The sequence below is a fragment of the Saccopteryx bilineata genome, chromosome 5 (genome assembly GCF_036850765.1).
Source record: "Saccopteryx bilineata isolate mSacBil1 chromosome 5, mSacBil1_pri_phased_curated, whole genome shotgun sequence".
Taxonomy (NCBI): domain Eukaryota; kingdom Metazoa; phylum Chordata; class Mammalia; order Chiroptera; family Emballonuridae; genus Saccopteryx; species Saccopteryx bilineata.
In genome coordinates, this window is record NC_089494.1 from 28,785,212 (window position 1) to 28,799,515 (window position 14,304).

Below are 14,304 nucleotides of genomic sequence, written 5' to 3' on the forward strand. Positions count from 1 at the left end.
TAAATGGAAAGACAACCTATGTCCAAGGACTGGAAGACTTAATACTGTTAAGATGTCAATACTACCCAAAGAAATCTACAGACTCAGTGCAATCCCTATCAAAAATTCTAATATTTTCTTGCAGAAATTAAAAAATCTATCTCAAGGGACCCTGATTAGCCAAAATAATCTTGAAAAAGAACAAAGTTGGAGGTCTCACACTTCATGATTTCAAAATTTACTACCACACTATTATAATTAAAAGAGTGTAGCACTGACATAAAAAATAGACAATATAGATCAATGGACTAAAAGAATCCAAAAATAAACTCTCACTTATAGAGTCAATGAATTTTGACAAGGGTGCCAAGACCATTCAGTGGAGAAAGGACAATCTTTTCAACAAATGATGGTAGGGAAAATGGATATCTCCATACAAAAAAGGAAGTTGGACCTTTAACTTACACCATATCCAAAAATGAAAATGAATCAAAGACCTAAACCTAAGAGCTAAAACTCTTGGAAGAAAATACAGGGGGAAAGCTTAATGACATCAGATTTTGCAATGATTTCTTGGATATAACACTAAAAGCACAGGCAACAAAAGAAAAATAGATAAGCTGAACTTCATCAAAATTAAAATCTTTTGTGCAAAGAACACCCTCAGTGCAGTAAAAAAATCAAACAACACAATTAAGAAATGATCAAAAGTGCCTAACCAGTGGTGGCGCAGTGGATAAAGCATCAACTTGAAGCGCTGAGGTCAACAGTTCAAAATCCAGGGCTTGCCTGGTCAAGGTACACATGGGAGTTGATGCTTCCTGCTCCTCTCCCTTCCCTCTTTCTTTTTCTCCCTCTTTCCCTCTCTCCCCCCTTCTCTAAAAATAAATAAAATTTTTTTAAAAATAAAGTTTTAAAAAGTGATCAAAAGATTGAATTGACATTTATCCAGAAAAAATACATAAGTGGCCAATAAATAAATGAAAAGGTACTCAACATGACTAATCCTCAGAAAAACGCAAATCAAAACCACAATGCTATCACATTAAGATCGTTGTTATATTAAAAAAAAAAGAACAGAAAACAAGTATTGACATGAATGTATGGAAATCGGAGCCTTTGTGCACTTCTGTGGGAATGTAAAGTAATGCAACTGCTATGAAAAATGTTCTGGTGATTCCTCAAAAAATAAAAAATGAAATCACCATATGATCGAGCAATTCCACTTCTGGGTTAATACTCAACAAAAGAATTGAAAGTAGGGGCTCAAACAGATATACTCATACATCCATGTTCACAGTGGCATTATTCATCGTAGCCAAAATGTGGGACAGCCCATGTATTCATCAATGGATGAGTAGATAAACAAAATGTGGTGTATGCATACAATGGAATATTATTCAGTCTTAAAAAGGAAGGGAACTCTGACATATGCTACGACATCAGTGAATCTCGAAGACACACTAAGTGAAATAAGCCAGTCACAAAAGGCCAATACATACTATATAATTCTACTTATATAAGGTACCTAGCTAGTTAAAATTCACAGAGACAAAAGGGAAGAACGATCATTGCCAGGGGCTGCAGAAAGGGGGAATGGAGAATTAGTATTTAGTGAGTACAGTTTCAGTTGGAGAAAAGAAAATGTGGTGGTGATGGTTGCACAATAATATGAATATACTTATACCACAGACATGTATACTTAAATGGTTAAAATGGTAAATTTTATGTTATATATATTTTTTGTCACAAAACAATTTTAATATGCAAAAACTGAATTACTCATCCTTCTTTCTCTTAAACATTATTCTCTGTTTTGTTCATCTAAACATTAGTAAATCTCAGCTTCCAGCAAAACATATCCAAACACTCCTTTTGAGCAATTTTCTTTCCAGTGCCTCAGCTTATACCCTCCTTTCTGAGATATCCTCTCCCTATGAGGCCCAATGGTTGCAGTACAATCTGCTTCCTTCAGCTCTGACATTAAGAGCCCTCCTTCAAAAATTCTATGAAGACTCTTGTCACCACTAAGATGCTCCTCTTCTTTGGCCTCAAGCAATGTCCCCAGCTACTAAGAAGTAAGAAAGCACAGCTCTTCAAGGAAATAAAAACTGTGATACTTACAGTTACATTTTCGTCAGTGACCACATTGTGATTGAGAGAGGGGAAAAAAAACATCACTCTGAATGAGATGCAGATTATGGAGCTGAGGAGTGACATGGTACAAATTAGTATATAAATAGATCACTGCCTGATGCGTGTAAAAAGGGCCAGAGCCATAGTGAGGGGGGTCAGGACAAAAGCAGGGACAAGGATGAGGAAGAGATATCAATAATAGCAGGGAGAAGTGATGGTGGATTAGACCAGGTTGGCAGCAATGGAGACAGGGAGAATAGTCAAAGTCTAGGTAGCACTGAAGCAAGAACAAACACGATTTGAAGTGACGCTGAAGATAAAGAAAATGGTCAAGTTTCTTGGGGAGAGCAGCTGGAAGGATCAACTCCCGCCGTTAACTTGCATGGTGAAGAATGTGGGAGGGGCATGTAGGGATAGGACATGTTAGAAACAAGAGTTCTGATTTGGATGTGTTAGCTTTGACTTGCCTGTTAGATAGCCAAGTGTAGATACAAGATAAATAGTTGGATAGGTAAGTCTGGTTATCAAGGGAGAGATTATGTTCTCTGTGAAGAAACTAAGATTTTCAAATGTTACATCACAAACAAGTGTTTGTTTAAAATAAGTTCATAAACTTTAACGCACCAGGGTGTTAAAACATGTCAGGGGACATCCAAGGGCTCTAGAAAACTAAAATGGAAAAATGATTTAAAATCTGACAGGTAGACAGAATAGTTTATAAATACATTATTTGGGCAATAGTCTTGAAATGAATCAATAGATCTTAAAGGGATTAATGCCCCAAATAAAAGAATAAAAGAAAAATATAAATATACTTCATTGAAAGGCAAAGAATAGGCCTGACCTGTGGTGGCACAGTGGATAAAGCATCGACCTGGAATGCCGAGGTTGCTGGTTCAATATCCTGCATTTGCCTGGTCAAGGCACATATGGGAGTTGAAGCTTCCTGCTCCTCCCCCCTTTCTCTCTCTCTCTCTCTCTCTCTCCTCTCAAAATGAATAAATTAAAAAAAATTTTTTTAAAAGAAAGGCAAAGAATAATAGTTAATTATTTTCAAAAAAATGTTTTACTCCCCATTGCAATGCAAAAAATAACAAGGCAGCATTATCCCAATGTCCCTCTGGTTCTCAAGGAAACTAGTGATTGTGTTTATGCTGCCTAACCGTGATAAATGCCTGTAACTACAGTCTGAACATTCTACAGAGACAAAAGTTCACTGCATTGTGCAAGGCAGACCACAGTAATTAACAAGGTGATTAACTAACTGCGTTCACTAATAGAGTTCATTAACTGTTTTTAGCCATAATTTACAAGAGAAGGGAAATCAATGTACATATGAAATATTTCAAGATACAATGCTCAAAATTTTACTACCTGATCACAGCATGTTCAATAATATCCCAGAATTTTATTCCCGATATATTACCCTCCCTATTCAGTGTTTCAGGTAAGGAGCTCTGTGTACTATTCTAACTAAAATAGTTTTATAACGGTGATATTACATTTCAAAGCCAGAAAACTGTCAATGGTATTCATGAAAGTATTTCTTGGGTTTTGTTTTGTTTGGGGAATTGTTGGAAGTAGGAAGGGACATTTCTTAAGGAAACTGTCATATGATTTGTGCTATTTATTGTATCTGGTGACAAACTATGCCCAACTTAGCAATTAGCTCCACAAAAAAAACCCCAGTTCATTTTACAACTCACCAAAATGCCCCATTCTAAGCCTGCCCTGGAGTGCCCTGATTATTGGCAAAGGTTTAGGGAAAACTCCAATACCCCTCCGCCCGCTCTCCCAGTACAAGCACCATGTTTACAGACTACTGCCCCCAATGCCTCAACTTAGAGGACTGCAGCCACTAAAACATCCCACCACATCCTCAGGTATTTACTCGACTCTCATCTGAGGTGAAGAATCAAGTCATCCACAGCCATAAAACCAGGAAGACCCTGAAAGTCACCCCTCCCCACAAACATCCTCACAATTACTTCTAAACCCACCATCTTCTTTCACAGACGTTTATTCTTTTTATAGACTTTGATAAACTTCTATTCTTTTTTTTTTCCACCTCCTTTTTTATTTTTAAATAAAACAATCTTTTATTCATAAAATAGCAGTTCACACTTGGATTCCCTAGGCCTCTAGTCAGTAATAAACAGGTAACATTTCCTGAGAACTTTCCTGTTTGCCAGGGATGGTGCAAACTACATTACATGGGTGATGCCCTTTCAGTCAGGCGCATTACTGATAAGAGAGCTGGAGCTTAGAAAGGCTAGGTAACTCGCCCAAGTCTAAATAGCTGGGATTAGCACATCTGTCACACCCCCGAGCAGACTCCCACACCATTCTTCCCCACTATGTGGAAAAGGAGTAAGAGAGGTCAAAGAATGTCTTACATTCTAACAGCTTAGTAGAAATCATATTTATTCGACAAGTAAATCCCTATACTGTATCATTAAGATGCCAATTTCCCTGCTTTGCTCTGAAATAATATGTCTATGTAGGAACTCTGGTTATCCCATGCTGACAAAAAGTTTAAATTGGGTGTTAGTAAAAAAACACAGGGTAAATTACCCAGTTCTTTCTTATTAAATGAAGCTTGTTTGGAAGACCTATGTCTGCAGGCTACAGAAGGCTATAGTAGAGAAAATTTTTCCAAAAAAGGAGAAGTCTAGTCAAATGCCTGACTGGTAATTTGGAAACACCGAATGTGAGCACCCTTCTTAAATGAACAAGGAGAATGGGGAATCTGATGGAGGAAAAAAAAAGTTAAGGAAGATTAAGAAGGAAAAGTAAGGAGGTAGGCAAGGTATTATAAAAATGTCTGCATTTTAAACAAGATTATTTATCTGGAGTCTTTATTTAGAAAAAAAAAAAAAGACAAGAAAATCAACCAGTTGCAGAGTAAGGCCAGGAGCAGTGAGTGTATTCTTGTGTACACATGGTGTAATTAGTTCATGGGTCTTTATCATTGACAGAAAAGGTGCCTAAAAGGGACAGAAAGTTCCCCCATTTAATGCATAGATGTAGTGTGAAAAAAGAACAAGGTTCTGGTCATTCTGGTCATGCCAATAATTCCCAGGACCTGGACCAATGAACTGACCTCTTTGGACTTAAGTTTTCTCATCTAGAACACACAAATAATAATCATCTCATAATTAAACTTGTTTTATTGCTGTGAGGATGTTCTATGACGATAGATATGAAAATGCCTTGATAAGTACACAGCAAAAGCAATATATTTACTACCAGCATATTGCAGAGGGAGTTGCAAGGTGATTTAACACATGCAACTGAGCTGAAAAAGAGCAAGGAGACACGAGGAAGATGGCCACGCCCCTGAGAGATGTTTGATTTCTATTATTAATGAAGCCCATCTGCAATACAACTATTAACTTTGAGGGTATATGGTATTAGCAGGCATGTTTATAATTAAAAGACTGTACAAAGCACCCAATTAAGTGTTCCAGACTACAACCAGATATAGCAAATTCTTGAATGTCAACACTAAGGGAAAGGAAGCACTGGAACAGATACTGAAATTCAGCAGATACTCAAAAATCAATTTCTTCATGGTTCTGGAATGTTTTTTTTTTTTCTTTTTTTCTTTATTCATTTTTAAAGAGGAGAGAGAGAGGGAGAGAGAGAGAGAGAGAAGGCGGGAGGAGCTGGAAGCATCAACTCCCATATGTGCCTTGACCAGGCAAGCCCAGGGTTTTGAACCGGCGACCTCAGCATTTCCAGGTCGATGCGTTATCCAATGCGCCACCACAGGTCAGGCGGTTCTGGAATGTTTTATGACACGCCTCTAGGCATGCTTAGATTTGACTTCCAAAATTAATCTTCGGCCCTATGGAGGGCGGAGAGAGGTGGTCCGAAACCATGCAATTATCTTGTTCCCACTACCCTCTTCGGATTAAAAATGTACCAGGATGACACCCTCAAGTGGACACTGCCGTGAGATCAGAAGAAGTGAATGTCCCCAACTTTAATTTGATAGATCAAAGCTAAAGACCAATACAATCACTGGTTATAAGGCGTTATTTACAATTCCATTTGTTGGTTCGTCTAAACCAGGGGTCCCCAAACTTTTTACACAGGGGGCCAGTTCACTGTCCTTCAGACCATTGGAGGGCCAGACTATAAAAAAAAAACTATGAACAAATCCCTATGCACACTGCACATATCTTAAAGTAAAAAAACAAAACGGAACAAATACAATATTTAAAATAAAGAACAAGTAAATTTAAATCAACAAACTGACCAGTATTTCAATGGGAACTATGCTCCTCTTACTGACCACCAATGAAAGAGGTGCCCCTTCCGGAAGTGCGGCGGGGGCCAGATAAATGGCCTCAGGGGGCCGCATGAGGCCCGCGGGCCGTAGTTTGGGGACCCCTGGTCTAAACTTAACTCTCTGTAATTAATGTCTATCAATAGAGGAAACTATTTTAATTTCTATCCTTTTCATTTCTAAATAGAAAGCTTAGAGAGCATTTCACATTAAGGTAGAATTTGTTAGCCAATAAATATATCTCACAATAAAATTAAAAATAGTTCTCTAGTTCATTAATTTCTAATTTTCCAGATGAGGAAAGAAGCCTCCATCTACTCTTCAGCCAGAGAAGATACCTATATAAACAAGACCTTATTTGGAACATCAAGTCAATTCACAGGTTTGGCTCTACCCCAGATGGGTCCCCAGTGATGGAGAATGCACCTCTCACATTCCTCTATAAAAAGAAAACACTTTATCTTAATTTGCTGTGAATGAACATGATTGTTTTTAACATCTCATTATTTTGAGTCCAATATGATAACTGAATCTATTCTTTTATAATAGAATTCTTAGCATTAGACTTGATTAAAATTGTCCTGAATTTATATAAATTCTGAACACAAAGACTCCTTTGCAAAATTGCAAAAATCACATGCTTGGTGGATTTTGAATGAGTGAATTATGTGAATGAATGCGTCTTTCATAAGGTTAAAGGGTACCCACATCACTTGTGAATTGATACTTTGTGTGAATAAAGCCCTATGATTATGTACATTCTTGAGAGGAATAAAACATTTGCATTCAGCAAACATATTCTAGGAGCAATTAATTACTCAGGTCTTAAAGAGAGAAATGACAGGATCTTCTGAAGCAGGAATTTAACAAAATTTGAACCTAAAACAAAAGCCTCAGAACATATTACTGACAGATAAGGTTGTTACCACTGATCACAAGGGATTTCCATAACTAGTCCCAGAGTTTGGACAGAAATGAATGGAGTCATGCAGACAAAATTACCTCCTGCCATGCACTGACCTTTGGGTAAACAGGCCTGGAAAAATGCTAAAAGGAGAACAAAACAGTAAATGTGTAGTATACTCAAGGGGGTGACAGCTCTTCCAGAGCGTTTAACATGCTCTCCTTTACTCCACAAGTAAAACTCATCTCGCTGACATTATGCTTGTTGCACGAGGATAATGGGAGTCACGTGAGAAATAAGTGTGCCACGAAGACTGATCTGTCAGCAGGGGACTGATGGATTGACAGAGAGAGAGAGAGACAAGAGGCGATGACAAGAACACAATACAGAGAGAGGAGGAGGAATGAATTCAAGGGAGAAACATCAAGACTTAATAAGTGACTATTTATAGAGAGACGATGAAGGAGAGAAGAGAGTCAACGGCGGCTCCGAAGGTTCACCTTTAGGTGGCTAGGAAAATAGTGGTACCACTGATAAAAAGGAGCAAGGAGGAAACATGAGTTCACTTCCTGCCTGACGATCCTCAGATGAGTGATGCCACCAACCTTGGACAATGCCATCAGGTAACTAAACGCTCCTGGGTCATTTTTTGACTGGCTGTCAAGAGAAGGACAGTGGCCTGTGTTAACAAAAACCTGAGAATAAGTGAAGACAGAATGACACTGGTACTTATATATAATAGTTAGCAAGAGTGAGTCAACCAATGAGCAGAAAGCATTTTATGGAGGAATACACGCTAAAGCAGGACTTTTAACAGCCCAGCTCAGCTTCAGACTGCTGGCAAGCATGATGGCAGTCAAATCAATCCAGGGTGAGATGATCAAAACTGGTCTACACTCTAGGGAGAGAAGAATCAAAAACTGGGATCCAAACTCAAACACCTATAGAGACCAGGCACACAACAAAAATGAAGAAGGGTGAGTGTTTGGCAACAAGAAGTGGAAGTCAATGAAGTAAAGAGCTAGTGTCCACCCCATCTAAAGGAGAAGGACCATAGATGGGTTACTTCTGCCCAAGATCATAGGCCTAATCTTCTGATTATTCAAGAGGAATCATCCCACACACCTCTCTCCACCATATATGCACCATATACACACTTTATCTTCTTCAAGCACTTCCCAGTACCTGAAATGCTTGTGTTGTCATTGTTCTTGTGTTTATGGTCTGCCTCCTTCCCCTAGAGCAGGGGTCGGGAACCTATGGCTCACGAGCCAGATGTGGCTCTTTTGATGGCTGCATCTGGCTCACAGACAGATCTTCAATAAAAATAATAATAACGTTAAAAATATAAAACATTCTCATGTATTACAATTCATTCATTTCCTACCGCTCATGTTCATGGTTGTGGGTGGTTGGAGCCAATCACAGCTGTCCTCCAGGACAACACCAAATTTTTATTGGATAATGCGTAATGTACACGGGTCGTTGTATGGCTCTCATGGAATTACAATTTAAAAAATGTGGCATTCATGGCTCTCTCAGCCGAAAAGGTTCCCGACCCCTGCACTAGAGGATAAAGTCCCCGAGGAACCACAGAACTGGCAATCAATCAATATTCAACCCACAATGTGCTTACTCCCTGACTTCTCAGGACTTAACTATTTGATAAGGAATAGATCCAGACCCCTTTTCTCTTCACGGCCTTTCATGTTCACTACCTGCCACTCTCAACACACCCTATTCTCTGTGCAGAGTGAGCTTAATCAAAATAAGACTTGGGTTTAAACCCCGTCTCTGCCTGACACTAGCTATTTGACCTTTTTGAAGACACTAACTACAAATCTCAACTGCTATATCTATAAATATGTACATTATTAGGTTTACAGAGGAATTGATGTTTTTTTAATTGACTACAGATATAAAAATAATGTTCAATTCTTTTTTTTATTATTGATTTTAGAGAGAGAAGAAGGGAGAGAGGTAGAGAGACAGATAGCAGACAGGAACATTGATCTGTTCCTGTATGTGCCCTGACCAGGGACCAAACTGCCAACCTCTGTGCTTCAAGACGATGCTCTAAACCAGGGGTAGTCAACCTGGTCCCTACTGCCCACTAGTGGGTGTTCCAGCTTTCATGGTGAGCAGTAGTGGAGCAACCAAAGTATAAATCAGAGGTCGGGAATCTTTATGGCTGAGAGAGCCATGAATGCCACATATTTTAAAATGTAATTCCATGAAAGCCATACAACGACCCGTGTACATTACGCATTATCCAATAAAAATTTGGTGTTGTCCCGGAGGACAGCTGTGATTGGCTCCAGCCACCCACAACCATGAACATGAGCGGTAGGAAATGAATGGATTGTAATACATGAGAATGTTTTATATTTTCAACATTATTTTTTTTATTAAAGATTTGTCTGTGAGCCAGAATGCAGCCATCAAAAGAGCCACATCTGGCTCATAAGCCATAGGTTCCCGACCCCTGGTATAAATAAAAAGATAGATTTAACTATAGTAAGTTGTTTTATAAAGATTTATTCTGCCAAACTTAGCAAAAATCCAACATAAAGTACTTGGTAAGTAGTTATTATTATATGCTTTAACTTGCTGTAACTCTGCTTTATAAATTTTATAAAGTAACTTTCCTACTTTATAAATCACCATTACTGTGGAACCAGTGGGTGGTTAGAAAATTTTACTACTAACAGAGATACAAAAGTGGGTGGTAGGTATAAAAAGGTTGACTACCCCGCTCTAAACAATGAAGCTATCTGGCCAGGGGAATGCTCAATTTTTTTAAATTTCCCACACTAGGATTTCTCCTTCTCACACTCACCACACCGAATTTCCTACTGCTTCCCAGCAGGCCAGAGCCTTTGCCCCTGACTCTGTGGTCCCATTTCCCCAAAATTTACCTCATAATTGCTCTTTAGAGCCAACTTAATTGTTTCTTCCTCTATGAGGTCTTCTTTGACTTTCCTAAATGACCACAGCCTCTTGTTCTTACCATGAGCTACTGCCTGGGTATAAAGCATGCACACCAGCTGCCTTGTTCCTGACACCATCAAGTTATGAGCAAGAGTAAGAACTGAGTATTTTTAATCACTTTTACCAGATTCCATCCCAGTGCCTGATTCAAAATAAGTATTCAATAAAAGTTTAATGAACCAAAGAGAACTTGACCATTAATAAATATAAATCTGATTTACTAGATATATGTCAATGGACACCTTAACCCCTAACAATTACAAAAACTACCACCTGGTGAGCTCTTGATTAGCCATATTAATGGTGGGTGTTAGTGATCAGGATAATCTCAGAATTGTAGGTATTTTCACTATTTTAGGTAAAGTACGCATACAGTAGGTGTGATTTATGCAGTGCCAAAAAACTCAACCAAATGATCTCTCCTACTGATCTGTCACAGTGCCAAAAATGCTTAACAGTAACTTGAGGCTCTTTTGAATGTCAATTTGATTATAACATAAAATTTCACAAAAAGCACTGCACTCTTTCTAACATATGCATGTTTAATCATCAATTCATTCAACAGATATTTACTGACAGCGTACTGTATGCCAGAAATTACAAGTAAAACCATGACAAGCCTGAATTCTATACACTGCAACTTTATAATGAATGCTTAGGAAGACTTAGAAAATTTGGGAAGGCTGTTGAAACCAATACAAAAGATTGTATTGTCACATAACTTAATAGTTGCCACTCTACCAACTCTGAGAAAGGACCCTGTATCTTTCTCTGTTTTCCCATACCAAAAACAAGGGAGCAGCTGGCTTCAGGGGGTCAAGATAGATGGCCCTGTCCTGAAGTTGAGTGGGAAGTAATAATAATCATCATGATCTAAATTCACTTAAATATCTGTCTTCTCACTCTTCAATCTGGGGTGTTGGGGGGTAGGGGTGATGAGAAAAACACAACTTTTGTTTTTCTGAGTTGCTGCATAGGCATTTCACAGTATGATAACTCTGCTCACACCCACCATCTAAACATATAGACAAGGACTTGAGTTTAGGGTTCCCATCATAACTTCCCACTTTACTTTTACACCTTTTAATATAGTCCCTTAAAATTAAGCCTGAGTAAAGTTAGAGGCCTCGGTCCAAGCACCTAGGGCTTGCTATCCTGTTCTATTGCCTGATGCTTGTGACCTGGGACAGAGGACAGCCCTTCCCCCCAGCTCACTGCCTCCCCACCCTGCCCTGCTTTGAGGATAGGTGATACATCTTTGACTACTTTGTGTGAGTGTACTAAAACTGAGCCTTCGATCAAAAAGACCCCGTGGGTTTCACTTCTCCAAAGAGGGAGCTCAGATGCTGAGAAAACTACCAGCCTACTGGGTCTGGGTCCCCTCATTTAGCAAGCCATAATCTGCATATTCTTAATTCAAAACACCAGGTTCATGTCCCCAACACAGCAGATAGGTAACAAAAGACTGAGCATAAGCAGGCTGACTAAAGTCGAAGGAGATGACTTTCATCCTCCCCAGCCCCTGTGCGAGGCACAGTGTACCTCACCTGTCCCCACTCACCTGGAAGAGAAAAGAAGCCTAAGACAGCAGGATACAGAGCGAGTAATTTTAGACTAAAGGGAAGTTTCAGAAAAAGGCTTGAACAGGAGCAGAATATACCACCCCAAAATATGCTTCTTTGACATGAGGATTATTTTAGGCCAATTATTTTTAAGAACCAGCAGACATAAGCAAAGCCCTGAAAAACTGTGTAGAAATTACCCTTTTGTAAGAAACATTACATTTATAAGAAATTCCCATTGGTAGGGGCATCTCCCTCTGTACCAGGAAGAGGAGGATGACTATAATACTAGAAACTTGTATCAATGGAAAAGGCAGAGACTTATATCTGCATAACAACCTGAACCTTTTTTACTGTGATTTCTCTACCCTCCTAAACCTGGCTCCCACCCCCAACACCTTCCTAGGTCTTTAGCTGAAGATATGTTTTAAGGTGAGGGCATGGGCCCTTTCAAAGAGGTACTCAGTTTTTCTGGGCCTCTCCTACGTACTATTTACATAGCAGGTCTATATGTTATTAAATTAATTTTTCTCCTGTTAATCTGTCTTTTAATAGAGGGTGCATCTCAGCCAAGAACCTAGTAGGATAAAGAAAAAATTATTTTTCCTCACCCATAGATTCATTAACTTTCCTAGAAACAGACCTCAAAGAATTATCTCAGATTGAATGAGTGAATGAATGAACAAATGAGTACATCTAAATAGTTTCCCTTTTAAATTGTATGGTCTACTTTATTCATATATTGAGTTAGTGGTTAATAAAATACTTATGTGTAGTAATCATAAAATTCTATTCATTCTTGTAAAAGTCTCTACAAATGAAGAAGATATGTATTGGTAATAAAACAAAATTAAATTTTTTCATTTCAGACCCTAATACTTCTATATGGTGGTACTGACATCCTAGCTGGTCAGAAAAATTTACAATAACTCTTCAGAAAATAAAATAAATTATGAATAAGCACCAAAAACCAATTAACTGTTTTAATCCAAGGTGACCAGAGTCCCCATCTGCTCTAGACCCCTTGATTTATGCCTATAGTCCTGGCATAATTTTTAAATGTGTCCTCTTTAACTCTGGAAAATGGAGTAGTTTGGACAATAAGTTATCCATCACCCTATTTAGAGATAAAAAGATTCTGACAGAGTAGGCAGTTAGGCATAAGCAGAACAGGAATGATAGGCCAGGTATGGAATGTCCCCAGGGTAGAAAGTCCTAGATGCCTAGCAACAGCAAAAGTAGAGAAAACACTATTATAGGTTAGAACCTCACCCCCATGGTGACCTTTCCCTCCCCTAACAAGTCACTAGTCCTGCAGGTTATACCCCCTTATGGGAGGAACAATGGAAAAGGGTATAGCCTCAAATGACTCCCACACACACCCTTGCATGACCATTCCCTTAAGCATTAAGCCCGCAGGACAAAGAGGTTCTGATCAGCATCAAATAATCTTAGGAACAAAACACAGAGTTTTGGTCAAACTAGAAATAACATCTAGGCCTCAGTTGTGTTTCAGTTCCAGGCCCAGAAGAGCAGCAAAACCAGAAAAAGCAGTGCCATGGCTGACACCAGGACCAGATGCATTGACTAATGACCACCTACCCTAGCACTGACCAATCAAGAGAGAGCACGACCCTGAAAGGACACCCCTGGAAAATTGATGAAAATTCTATTGAGATCCTCCTCTAAAGTCCCAGCCTTTGAGAAACTGATAAAACCCTTAAGACAACTCTCTCTCCTCTCCCTCCCCCACCTCTACCTCTGCCTCTCTCTCACTCTCTTTCTTTCTCTCTCTCTCTCTCACATGCCCACAACCTTCTTTTTGCTTTCTCTCTCCTAAGCTCCAAGGGCCCTTCTTTTGCCTCTGTAACCTGTTTCCTTAGTCCACACAGCCCAGCTTGCTCACTTCTTCAACCTCTGACTTGCTAAATAAACTTGTTTGCATTAGGGTTCTTGACTTTGTATTCTTTCTTAGCCTAACTCAAGAACCGAGGCCTGACTCTGACATTCACCATTAACAATTCCACAAGGAAAACTTTAAAGTTTTCAAAAACACTGGTATTACAGAAGTGCTTTGTATCAGCTGCTCTTGAACTCACCAATTTTGAAAGAGTTAAACATTTTAATTTTCACAGCTGTAAAGCAATAAAGCCTGATCAACACTGAGTATTTATTTATGAAACAAAAATGGAGCATGCCTTGCAACCTATACCTGGGACTTTCCCTCTCCACCTCTACCCCCAAACTAGGAGAATCCTGGCGAACAGCACAGTGATTCAGCATTTCCCAGGCAGTCATTAAAACGTGCTTCAGTACAATGAAATCTGGGGAGGAGAAAAGGTACATCCTACCTTTACTATCTAGTAAAGTAAAAACTTATAGAAGCAAAAATGATGAAATTCTATACTTTCTCTCTTACTGAAGTATTTGTAAAGCTG

At 38.9% G+C, this 14,304-nt stretch overlaps 1 protein-coding gene across 3 annotated transcripts in view; it reads right to left on the reverse strand.

Moving 5' to 3' along the window:
- The window catches only part of ADAM23 (ADAM metallopeptidase domain 23), a 165,006-nt gene that overhangs the window by 146,093 nt on the left and 4,609 nt on the right, over positions 1-14,304 (reverse strand). The window lies entirely within an intron of this gene.